This window comes from Danio rerio, chromosome 7, assembly GCF_049306965.1.
Source record: "Danio rerio strain Tuebingen ecotype United States chromosome 7, GRCz12tu, whole genome shotgun sequence".
Classification (NCBI taxonomy): domain Eukaryota; kingdom Metazoa; phylum Chordata; class Actinopteri; order Cypriniformes; family Danionidae; genus Danio; species Danio rerio.
Genome location: NC_133182.1, coordinates 25,690,001 through 25,703,040, shown reverse-complemented (window position 1 = coordinate 25,703,040; position 13,040 = coordinate 25,690,001). Strand labels below are relative to the sequence as shown.

The following is a 13,040-nucleotide window of genomic DNA, read 5'->3' as shown; positions in this document are numbered from 1 at the left end:
AGGAGTGAGTTGCATTCTCTGCTGCATATATGATAATGCAAAAAATTGTTAATGTAAGATGATTTACTTGAATATTTTAGGTTTCGGTTACCGTTACTTATATTGTAAATGTACACTCACTGGCCACTTTATTAGGTACATTAGGTTTCCTCCGGGCGCTATGGTTTCCTCCAGTCTAAAGGCACGCAGTACAGGTGAATTGAATAAGCTAAATTGGCCCTAGTGTATGAGTGTGAAAGAGTGTGTAAGGATGTTTCCCAGTGCTAAGTTGCGGCCAGAAGTGCATCTGCTGCATAAACATATGCTGAATAAGTGGGCGGTTCATTCCGCTATGGCGACCCCAGATTAATAAACCAGCTAAGCCGAAAAGAAAATGAATGACTCAATAGAAAAGATACAGGAAGGACCTAGAGTCAGGCAGGAAGAAACTAATCAATGACCTCAGAGAGAAAAGTGCAGACGCCACAAAAAGTGGACAGAGATCTACCATAACATCAAAGACAGAAAAGAAGCCTTCAAACACATTGTCACCCCTCCACACAACCCAAAGTTATTACCAGAGCAAGCTAGACATTCAAAGAGTGTCTGAATATTCATTCTTGTTACTGGGTGTTCATTCCTGTTTTCCTGTTTAAATTTAAACTTCTGTAAAATTAAAAAATGGCTTTGCATTAAAAAAAATACACCTTGGGTACATATTTAGCAATTTTTTTTGTAACAAATATAAATTATTTAAACATTTTACCAACTATTTCTCAAAGATAAACACTTTTGTGAGTGGATGACAAAATAATTTCAAGAGGTCAAATTTAGCTGATAATTGATTATAAAGCTTGTTTGGCAAGCTGTCCTGGAAGAGAGCCCTGAGCTCATAAGATCCTTGAACCCGGGGCTCCCTCCCATTTGCAAGGCGAGAGGGGAGTTTGAGCTCAGTTAGATTTCGAGGACTCCCCTGCTGTAATGCTAATGAACTGATAGCGATTGCTCATAAGAGATAACTACTCACTAGGAGCATGTCTATGGTGCCGATTCGGATTAGTCAATTAACTTAAGTTGCATGTTTTTGGATAGTGGGAGAAAACCGGGGAACCCAGGGGAAACCCACGTGAGCACGGGGAGAACGTGTAAACTTCGCACTGAAACATCGGCTGGCTTGGTAAAGACTAGAACCAATGACGTTCTTGCTGTAAGGCAACAGTGCTAACCACTGGACCACCGTGCCACCCATCAAGGAAAGGAGGAGTAGTGGAAAGGGGAGATTCTTCAAAACGAAGATGGCTGTTATATGGAACTTAGGGTATTTATTGTGGCTTAGAAATCGTCTGATTGGTGATTCATAAATTAAATAATGCGGGGCCAGCTGCAAGCAATCATAAGCATGTAATCCTTTTGAAATTAGTTTATAAATAAACTTCACTAGTTGACATTTAAAAAAATAATAAATTAAGAAGTTACTTGATTTTTGGTAACAGGACTGAGAAAAACGGATTCTTCCCTAACTTTGAAACCTTGTAAAAAGTAAAACAAAGGTGCCTGGGATTGCCCAATATTCATTTCAAACAGTTAAATGTGTGTGTTGCTAGATACAATGTTAAAAAAAGAAAAAAAAATTTATTTAATTTTACGAAATTACAAAAGCAAATGTTACTTATTCGGTGGAATGTCTCATTTAATGATGATTATAGCCTACTTATTTCTATGGAAAACTATGTTTGCAAGTATTCCTGCAGCTTTAGCATGACAAAATAGATAACTCCTATTTTTTCATTTTGAAGGTGGCCTGCCAAGTCATAGCTTTATCATTTGTATGATGTTCTGAAAGAAATCCATAAAAGTTTTGTTTAAATTTAATAGTTAAATGGTTAATAAATTGAAGTAGTGTTTTCTTATCATTAAAAAAATCACAGCATTTACATTTATTAATTTAGCACTATGTTCTAAATCAGGGGGGGGGGCAAACTAAGTCCTGGAGGGCTGGAGTCCTGCATTGTTTAGCTCCAACACTAATCAAACACGTCTGAACATACTAATCAGTGTCTTAAAGATTACTAGAAATCTATTAGCAGGTGTGTTTGATTAGAGTTGGAGCTAAACTCTGCTGGACGTCGGCCCTCCAGGACCGAGTTTGCCCACTCCTCTTCTAAATTCTAAACCAACACTGCAAGAAACAATTAATCTGAGAAACAACATCATAGAGTGTGGCAATAACGCAACAAATGTCCATTAAATACTAGACAATACAGGGCTCAACAATAAGGACTGCCCGATGGCCCGGGGCCAGCGTGTGAGATGCTCGGGACAGTAGACAGGATCGTTACTGGCCCGATCGGGCCACTGCTGCCTTGTCACTAAAGTTTAATTTGCCTGTGACTATGTCAATTGTGTGCAAATACAGTTTTAGAATTGAGAAACAGTTTGTGTTTTCAAGCCTTCAAATGCTATCTTCTCGGTTCTTCTTATCTGATTGGATGTTGTGAGCACGTTATTAGTACAGGGAAGAGACAGCAACATGGCGGTAACATCAAATGATGATGCTAAAGGAAATCATTTGTTTCTAACGTCTTGGAAGCAGACATATACGAGCGTACACCATGACTAAAAAAATTAAGTGATGAACAGTTCGCCGTCAGTTTGGCCGGTCTTTAGCCATCTTTTGTTTGAAAACACTTTGAATTTTGCTCATTGCACATTTATTAACATTTTTTAACATTTTAATTCTGGATTTACAAACATTTTGACACGTTTTTGTTTTATTTGTGGCTAAGAAATTGCTATTAACTTTTTTTTTGGTGGGGCCAGTGAAAATATTGGCAGGGCAAGTAAAAATCTGAACCACTGGTCTGATTGGGCCAGTAGAAAAAATCCTTAGCGTTGAACCATGCAATAATAACAATATTTCAATGAAAACATAAAATTTAATAAGGGTAATGTTCACTGTTGTTCAATGATTTTATAATAGTTGATATTTATTTTTTAATTGTATTAGGCCTATACAAAACAATCCCACAAATGAAGGTGTTGTATACAGTACCACACACATTTGCAGTCAGCTAAATTAATGTTTTATTACATTAATTTAGCAAAGAAAGCATTAAATTGATTACTTTTTTTACAGTTCTATCTTAGTGTGTATCCACTGAGCAGTGTCATTTATGCTTTATTAACTGTTTTTAAAGGAAGATTGCATGCTTAGTAATTGGGGTAATTAATTGTAGAGATGATCAGAGGCTTTGAGTTTGTATTTCCTCTTTTGTTGCACGGGCTGAAAAATGGATAGATTTTTTCAATGAAAGACTGACCAGTGAATGAATAGATTAAAGCCTCGGTCTCCACATTGTAAAAGGAGACCAGACCCTCGTCATAATCCACAAACACTCCCACCTTCTGTGGCTTGTCTTTCAGGGAAAGCCAAACAGGACTAGATTCGTTTGCCACATATTCATTCCCATTCCTCTTCCATATACTCCAAAATCCACACTCGGGACACACTTTTATTTTCCCTTTTCTGTTGATGGACTTTCGAGCCATTCCCAAATCCCATTCAGCCTTATCACTAACTTGCACCTCAAAGTAAAATCTTCCACAGGAAAACCCATCCTTTCCCAGGACACAGGCAGATGTGTCAAATCTCTCAGGGTTATTGGGAACATCTGTCCAGGTTCCTCCATGACTCACTTGTTTCCCATTTTTAGACAGGACGAGTTTAGGATAAGCTGTGTTGGGATCCAAAATCACATCCACTGCAAGAGAAATACAGCTTAAGTGATAAGTACACTACCTGACAAAGGTCTTGTCATTAATCTCAGTTGTAAGAGCAACAAATAATAACTTGACTTCTAATTGATCATTTGGAAAAGTGGCAGAAAATTGATTTTTCTCATGAGTCATCTGTTGAACTGCATCCCAATCATCACAAATACTGCAAAAGACCTATTGGAACTCTTATTAACCCAAGATTCTGACAGAAATCTGTCAAGTTTGGTGAAGGAAAAGTCATGGTTTGGGTTACATTCAGTATGGGGGCATGCGAGAGATCTACAGAGTGGATGGCAACATCAACAGCCTGAGATATCAAGACATTTGTGCTGCCCATTACATTACAAACTAGAGGAGAGGGTAAATTCTTCAGCACTTCTCATACTTCAGGCTCCACATCAAAGTTCCTGCAAGCAAAGAAGGTCAAGGTGCTCCAGGATTGGAAAGCCCAGTCACCAGACAAGAACATTATTGAGCATGTCTGGGGTAAGATGAAGGAGAAAGCATTGACAATGAATCCAAGGAATCTTCGTGTACTCTAGGAGTCCTGCAAGAACGCTTTCTTTGCCATTCCAGATGACTTTAATACGTTATTTGAGTCACTGCAGAGAGGTATGGATGCAGTCCTCCAAGCTTACGGGAGTCATACACAATATTAATTCTTTTTCCACTACACCATGCTTTTCTATACTTTAATGTACATTATTTCTGTTAGGTGACAAAACTTTTGTCTAAGCAAAGTCAGACCTTACTTTCCTAATTAAATATTTCAATATCAAGGCATGATCATGTTTTATTTTGGTAAAATAAGTGTAATCTAGACACATTTGCCATTCATTTAAGCCATTCTGAGACCAAAGGATCAACTAAGTCAAGTTATTATTTGTTGTTCTTAAAACTTGGATTGGCGACAAGAGTGTGTATGCTAATTTTAATAACATTTATCTTACCTGCGTAAAGTTTCTGGATTGTTCTCAAATCTACTAATGGAGAAACATCCACACTGACGCACGACACATTCACTTGTTGATTACTTGTTGTGTTTCTTGATAGATTATCTGTTTTACCCAGAGTAAAGTAGATTTGTCTCTCTGTCTGAACGTCAGTATTTTTAATTGTTGAGTTTTCTGTCAGGACGCCTTGCTTTGTTCTCATAGGAACAGATGCATTCTTCATCTTCATCACTGAAGAACTTTTAGGGACCAGTAAAGGATTGGAGGGAACAGAATCAATGTTTGTGCTGCCAAACACAAACACACTGTTGGCTGAAGATTGCGTTGATGTCGATGGTGGTAAAGTTGAATTTTTTAGGAACAGAAGGCTCAGCTGTGAAAGCAAATGAAAATTCCCTTATGTGTTGAAATATTTATTGAACAAGACTGATGCAAGAATGATCACTAGAAGATTGTACAACATATTGCTGTTTGTGAGGATTCTGTCCAGAATCAAGACACATATAAACTCAGTTCTCTTAATACTGACTTCTGTAAATCAAATTAAATATAAAATAAATGTGTAAAGCAGGGCTGTTGCTAGACTTGGACATCCTTGGTTCTTATAATTTAAATTTTCCTAATACGGTGACAAGGTGGCTCAGTGGTTAGCACTGTCACCTCACAGCAAGAAGGTCGCTGGTTTAAGACCTGGCTTGGTCAGTTGGCATTTTTGTGTGGAGTTTGCATGTTCTCTCTGTGTTGGCCTAAGTTTCCTCTGGGTGCTCTGGTTTCCTCCACAGTCCAATAACATGCAGTATAGGTGAATTCAATAAACTGAAATTGGCTGTCTTGTTTGTGTGTGAATGAGTGTGTATGGATGTTTCCCAGTACTCGGTTGCTGATGGAAGGGCACCCGATTTGTTTGACATATGCTGGCAAAGTTGGTGGTTTATTTTGCTGTGGCGACCCCAGATGAATAAAGGGACTAGGGAAAATGAATGAATTTTCCTAATGACCAGTTACACAGATATGAATTGGCATGATTTTCTGCACATATGTTTGTTTTCAATTAAAATACATTGCTTTTTCAAGCGGTGATTCGGTTTTACATCAAGAATAACATCTTTATTCAGGGATTACTACTTTTAATTAAAACACTTAAAGTAAATTGTAACTCAGAGCTTTTACTAATTGATTGCTTATGGATTTCAGAATCTGATTTGAGCCAACCAACACAATGTATAAAAAAATGCAAATATTGCAAAGGCTTATTTAATTAACTATTAATTATTAAAATAAACACATGTAGATGTCAGTTTCAGTCTGTTAGTTTTAAGGACATTAACTCTACTGTAAATGCCGGTGTTCTTCAAACGGTGACAAAATTCAAAATTTAGGAGATATAAAACTGATATAAACATGTAAAGCTTGCAGTTTGCACTTCCGTCTTAATCAGGAGTGCCCAAACTTTTTTCGTATGAAGGGCCAAAATCCAAAAATCATTGATAGCTTTTGGCCGAAGATAAATATAGCAAACTACATTACAATAATGTTGTCCTGGGTACGTTTACTAATTTATTTCCTAATATTTCAAAATAAATAGAAAACATTACTTTAAATTGTTCTAATGCAGTATAACTTTTTAAATGATAAAAGTTGCTGAATAAACTAGTCAAGCAGAATCTGCCTTTGCCTTGATTTTCTCACTCTGTATTGTTGCGTGACAGTATGTACATTTAAAGAAAATATTATTAATGTTCAAAATTTTATTAAAACTTTGATTTCAGTTTTAACAATAAAACAAACAAACAAAGGGTTACATTAAATCTGAACTGACAATCTTGAAATCATCCCAGTCAGTCTCCCTCTCTTCTCAGATGGGATTGGGATGGCGGGCCAAATCAAAGGTTACCATGAGCCAGTTTGGGTATCTTTGGTCTAAATGGATAAACATTTTTGTCACGTCATCTTTTACTTCAGTTTCTTATTAAATCTTAACCAATCAAATGCTCTCTAGTGTTTCACATGCCACGCCCCCTCTAAGACGCTTTTCATTTGCTTTTCATTTGCTTTTCATTTGCTTTTCATTTAATAAGCTTGAGCTAAACCACTCACTGGCAGAAAGTGGTTTAGGCTGATTCTTCAGTTTTGCATTTTTTTTTTTTTTGGTGAAACTGTAAAGTTTTGAATTTCAAACCGCCTATAAATGTTCTAAATGGGATAGTGAATGCAGAATGGAAGGTTTGTTAAGCATTTGCTCAGCAATGAGTGGCTCCAAACATTTATGAGTTTTGCTGAACGTTGGAAACTGGTAGCCATTGACATGGAACTCTGTGTTCAGGAGGAGAAAGACATTTGGAACAGAAAAACAGGTTAGGAACATGTTGAGGATGACAGGATTTGAGTATGCTTTTTAAAAAGATAGTGTACCCAAAAATGAACATTCACTAAATATTTTTTTACCCCATGGTTTTAAACCTTATTGAGTTTTATTCTTCTGCTGAACACAAAAGAAGATATTTTGTATAAAGCTGGGACTAAATAACCATTGATATCCGTAGTAGGAAAAACTAATACTATGGTAGCCAATGGTTACAGGTTTTCAAAAATGTTGTGTTCAACAGAAGAAAATAACTCATAAATATTTGAAACAAGTAAAGATAAAGTAAATGATAATATAATTTTCATTAGTGGGGGAACTGTCCTTATTTATCACTATTATAACATTTTGCCAATTTCATAATACTGCTTACTGATGTCATGGATTTTTTTCAGCTCCTTGTTGACTGTTTCCTTGAGGGAGGCAAGAGCTTTTTCCAAAGTTGTTGTGTTCTTTAGATCAGTGTTACTGATACTGATGTTTGTCCAGGTATTGACTTGTGGAGGGCCACACACAGACGAGTAAACCTGGAGGAAAACAGGAGATGTGCTTTAGAATGAGAAGTTCTACCCTGTTATGTGAGGTAAGAGAGACTGACCTGTAGGAGGTGCAGGTGATCTTCAGTGTGTGAGAGCTCCTCCAGCTCAGTGTTTCTCCTCTTGAGTTCTTTGATCTCCTGCTTCAGCGCTATAATCAGCTCTTCAGCCTGCTTCTCAGCTGCTTTTTGCTTTTGCTCCATCACCTCCAGCAGCTCACCCTGACATCTCTCAATGGAGCACATCAAATCACTGAACAGTTCAACGTGATGTGCTTTCTTTCTCTCAGTGTTGCTCTGGTTATGTGAAGAGAAATAATAGAATCAATACATCAAATTCCCTCAAATGAATTACTGATTGCATATTGTGAAGAAATTGTATTTATGATATTGTTCTTATTATGAAAAGCATACCTTCTTTGACTTTACTACATTTTTGATCTCCTTAATCTTTTCACTTCTTCATCATCACTTGGATTTCTGCTTGTGTCTTTTCCAGGTAAACCTGAAAATAAAGAGCTTTTTTTAACGGCAAACAAAACACATATTCGTAGGTATGAGATGTTCACAAACTGTCTGTTTGGTTTGTATCACAGTTCTGTGGTCATAATTTTTTTTTCCATTGTAAAAAAAAATAAATAAATCCACTATTGTAAAACTTAAAGGTCCCATGAAATGAAAATACAGTTTTTTAGATGTTAGTATAAATATTGCTAGTTTTTAGGAAATAAATAAGTTAGTGCTCACCAAAACTCAAAATTCACTTTCCTGAGATATAAAATTGATATAAACATGTAAAGCTTGTAGTTTTTTACTTCCACCTAAATGGTTCAGCGATTTTTATAAACGTCAACTCATACTTTAATTTCTCATCAAATCTTGACCAATCAAATGTTCTCTACTATCTGACATGTCCCACCCCATTCAAGTAAGGATGAGTATTGAAACTCGGTGAAAATATGGCACCGGTACCTATGTAACTGGTATGTACCGGACTGAATCAGCCAGTCTGATCTCATGAGGAAACGCAAGTATTTTACCTTTTGTCAGTTTAGTGGCTAATTCGTACGAGTTAAGTTGTATGAAAATGTACGATTTTAAAAAGGAGGCGTGGCACCAAATGCCACCCCTAACCCCAACCGTCATTGGGTGATGAGCAAATTGTACTAAATTGTGCGAATTAGATTGTACGAATTCATGCGAATTAGCTACTAAATTGAAAAGTTACGAACTGCCGTGAGATTGCGTTGAATCAGGATAGGAATTTCAGTGCCACTGGTGCTGTGACAAGCCCATAAGAAGCATCAAGGGGTGCATCAAAAGCACACACAGGTATACCAAAGAGCTTAGAATCACCAAGAAGGGACACTTTTGATTTGGGGAAACAGCCACTAGATGGTGCGGCCATTTTGGAAAGAAAATTCCAATAGAACAAATGCATATTATAAGTCTGCAAAATAAACTATTAAAAGTGCTGATAATTGTTAAGTAAGTTTTGTATTGTTGTCTTTCAGGTAGTATCTCAGCTTTGATGCACTTTTTAAATTAATAAATAAAAAACAAAGCAGCTGCTTGCCATCGCGACAGCAATTATATCCAATGGACAGCCGATCGCTTTCACTCCAAAATGGTGGAATCCGGGCTGTTGCTGGGCGCTGTTGTTGCAATGGAACGTTCTATTGAGTATCACCTCTTGGTCTTTGGGTATACTTTGTGTCACACTGTCTCTAAACATTTAATTCTAAACAAGTTTGAGGGATATGGACACTGTCTGTGATGTTAGGCGTTTGTTCTTGTTGCTTTGCGACGTATAGAAGGCAAAGCGTGCAGTAGGGTGCATCCGGTGTGCGACTTCTATCAGATTTATTAACATGCATGATCGCATTCATCAAATTTGCTTAAAGTAAGCATTTTAAAGTATTACAATTATTTAAAGTATTTACAAGCACAATTTTTGACAGAGCAATGTGAATCAGATGCTTTATAAAAGTTCCATGTAAGGGGAGAAACTTGTCGAACTTGATGAAACATTTGAGGGCACATAGATTAAACTCAACAACGAGATTAGTACATTAAAGATGGGTAAATTAATCTTGGAAGAATTTTGTCTCACCTTTCTGTGTCCACTCTCTTCCTCAATAGGAACAGCTTTATGGTGCTTATGTTCTGTTTCAGTGCAAAACAGACACAGACAGGTCTGATCATCTCTGCAGAACATCTCCAGGGGTTTTTCATGTTTGCTGCAGATATAGTCTTCCAGGTTCTCCACTGCGTTGATCAATTTGTGCTTCTTGAGCCTGGGTGCGGTTTTGTGAATTTCCAGGTGAGTCTCACAGAAAGATGTTACACACTGCAAACATGACTTTACAGCATATTCAGAGCAAACGTCACAAAAAATAGTTTTTGTTTGCTGTTGAAGTTTTTTTGGCTGTTGATGCACCTTGAAACAATCAACAACCTTTTTGAACGATGTATTTATCTTTAGTTCTGGTTTATTTTCAAAGTCTTTCTTACAGATAGGACATAGAAAGAGCTGTTCACTGTTCCAGCATGCCTCGATACAGATATTGCAGAAGTTGTGTCCGCATGAAGTAGTGACTGGGTCTGTGAACACCTCCAAACATATGTGGCACTGGAACGACTCATCAGAGAGAGATGAACTGAAGGAAGTCATGACTGGTAGAGGAGAGACTGTGAGTATGAGTGGTCAATCATCAGCATATTGCATAACATGAAGGAAAAAGAATGAAATTGGTATAGTGAATTAAATCTATCCTTTGACAATATAGTTTATAGAAAAATTACATATTGATATCATATGGAATTAGAAAGCCCTGCAATATTCAGTTAAGTTGTATATTCCAATATTCCAAATATAGTTTTTAAATTTTCAATTTATGTGCTTGTCTTGTTGAGTGTTGCTATTATGTGATTGTTGTATGGTTGTATTTATGTTACCAGTGTTAAAGACAAATTTCCTTTCTGTGCCAAGCACAATAGAGCGGACAATACATTTTAAAGGATGCAAATAGTTCCGAAGTCGTCATCTAGATTTTTATGCATATTTCTGGATAACAGCGAAAAGAGCTTATAATACTTTGTAAGACTCTAACTAAAAAGGAATCATTTGAAACTAAAAGTCTAATTTAGTTTTTGTAAACTCACATTAACAGCAAAACATTGTGCCTTTATAAATAAAAAAAATAAACAGGGTGCGCTCTTTGCCTTCTGTGTATTTTGTTTTAACGAAATACAGTTGAAGTCAGAATTATTGGCCCCCTTCTTTATTTTCCCCCCAATTTCTGTTTAATGAAGAGAAAATATTTTTTCAACACATTTCTAAACATAATAGTTTTAATTACTCATTTCTGATAACTGATTTATTTGATCTTTTCCATGGTTACAGTAAATAATATTTGACTAGATATTTGACTTTTCAAGACAATTCTATACAGCTTAAAGGGACATTTAAAGGCTTAGCTAGGTTAATTAGGTTAACTAGGCAGGTTAGGGTAATTAGGCAAGTTATTGTATAACGAGCGTTTGTTCTGTAGACTATCAAAAATAAATATAGCTTAAAGGGGCTAATAATATTTACCTTAAAATGATAAAAAACTGCTTTTATTCTAGCCAAAATAACACTTTCTCCAGAAGAAAAAAATATTTTTAAACATACTGTGAAAATGTCCTGAAAATATAAATTATTTTAAAAAAGAAAACTATTTATACTATTTATGAGATGAATGAGAAAATTCAAAATTCAAGTAATTCAAGTCCCAAATGAGAACTTAAAAAAAAAATCTCAACTGTATGGTTTGTTTGTCAAAAAATAGCAGCTATAAATGTGTAACACACAATATTAGCATTTTTTATTGGTAAGATGGCCAGTCAGTTAAAATATTGACCAAGCTTCAGTTGCATGATTTTTTTTTTGCGTGATTTATTTAGAAGTTAAATGTCACATAACCAGTATTCATTTTATACAAAAAGTTGTGCCTAAATAGCCTATATTTATATATATATAGTTGCAGTATCTGAAATCCTACCTGTCTTTTAGTGCTGTCTCTGAGCGTGGACACAGCAGGTAAGTAAAAATCTTCATCCTGGACCAAGAACTTGACAGGTTTTATAGTTCAGTGATAAAGGTTTCAGTTTCACTTTACTATAAATTCTTACATCATATGACACACCTTGTCCTGTCTGATTTAAATAACTATAATAAATACATACAGCTCTCTGGATGTCTCAGAACAGTGTGAATTAAACATTTATTTAAATTTAGTTTTATCTCATTAACCGCAATTTGCTAACTGACGTCATCACATTCACTAATAGTTAATTTGTAGTATGCTACATGCCAAATTTCACACTATAAAGCTCTGGTTCTTCTATAGGAAGCATATGGTGTATAATGAGGATGACAGAAAGGGGCTCTCAGAGTAAGAAACCAACCCTTTGCCACTCCACAGACTCATAATGTTCAAGCTCATAATGTTGAAAACATTGCAAGACATTATGAAAGTTTAACCATGGCTTACTGAACTATCTGCAAATAATATTTGCAATGACATGTTATGTAAAGGGTAACACTTACATGCAATGCAATCTCATTTTTTAATATTAGATAATATATTAAGTGACACAAAATAACAGCATATTAGACGTGTTGTGTGTGATAATACAAATATTCATGTTAGTTTGCGATGCATTAACTAATGTTAACTTTTAATCACTAAATGCTAAGATTATCACTAGGTGTAAAATTCTGAACGTATTGTTCTTTATCTAGTTTTATGTTTAATTTAATTTTGTTTTAGTTTGTTAACTATTTTAGGAGTTCCACTTATTATGCATAATGTTTCATATGAAGTGCATTCAAACATAAAGACTACTTAAAGGAAAAAATAAATAATGCAAAGCTTAAATATAACTTTTAACCATAACATGTTTGACCAATTTCATTTTTTTGTAAAAGGATAGTACTTTTGCTTTTGGATCATTTAGACTGTAATGCCCCAACCTAGCCAAGTTTCGTTTTATTGTCAGGTGTGTGCAAGTTTCTTTCTGTTAAAATGTTTGCAGTGTTGAAACAAATGTAATGACATTGCAACAAAACAGGAAAAACTAGTGGGTTTCCATAATCATCAGAAATATTTTGCATATCTACCCCTAGCCACCTAAATAGGAGAACTGATATGTACTAATAAATGTTTTGTATGTAGTTATTCAGTGTTTGGTGTTGCTAGGTTGTTTTCTTACAAATTGCTCTGCTACATTTTCCTGGATTCCATTTTTGTATAAATCAATATGAATAAGTTACTTTTAACAGGACTGCTTGTCACAGGCTGATTACATAACTTAGAATGCTTGTTTTCAATACATACTTAGAGGTGGCTATTTTCCTTTGTATGACAGAAAAGGGATGAAAGAATAA

General features: G+C 35.6%; 1 protein-coding gene and 1 pseudogene across 9 annotated transcripts in view; one reads left to right on the top strand and one right to left on the bottom strand.

The window, feature by feature from the left end:
- Positions 1-13,040, top strand: part of dysf (dysferlin, limb girdle muscular dystrophy 2B (autosomal recessive)) — a 156,801-nt gene that overhangs the window by 1,275 nt on the left and 142,486 nt on the right. For 3 of the 9 annotated variants that reach the window (XR_012382452.1, XM_073906793.1, XM_073906787.1), the window contains exons 2-5: positions 7,561-7,654; positions 8,106-8,160; positions 9,782-9,929; positions 10,111-10,299. The gene's annotated coding sequence lies outside the window, so the exon portion shown is untranslated. The remainder of the gene's footprint in view (positions 1-7,560; positions 7,655-8,105; positions 8,161-9,781; positions 9,930-10,110; positions 10,300-13,040) is intronic. The other 6 variants (XM_073906791.1, XM_073906790.1, XM_073906786.1 and 3 more) reach the window with 3 other exon arrangements.
- LOC560993 (E3 ubiquitin-protein ligase TRIM39-like) lies at positions 1,612-10,280 on the bottom strand (annotated as a pseudogene).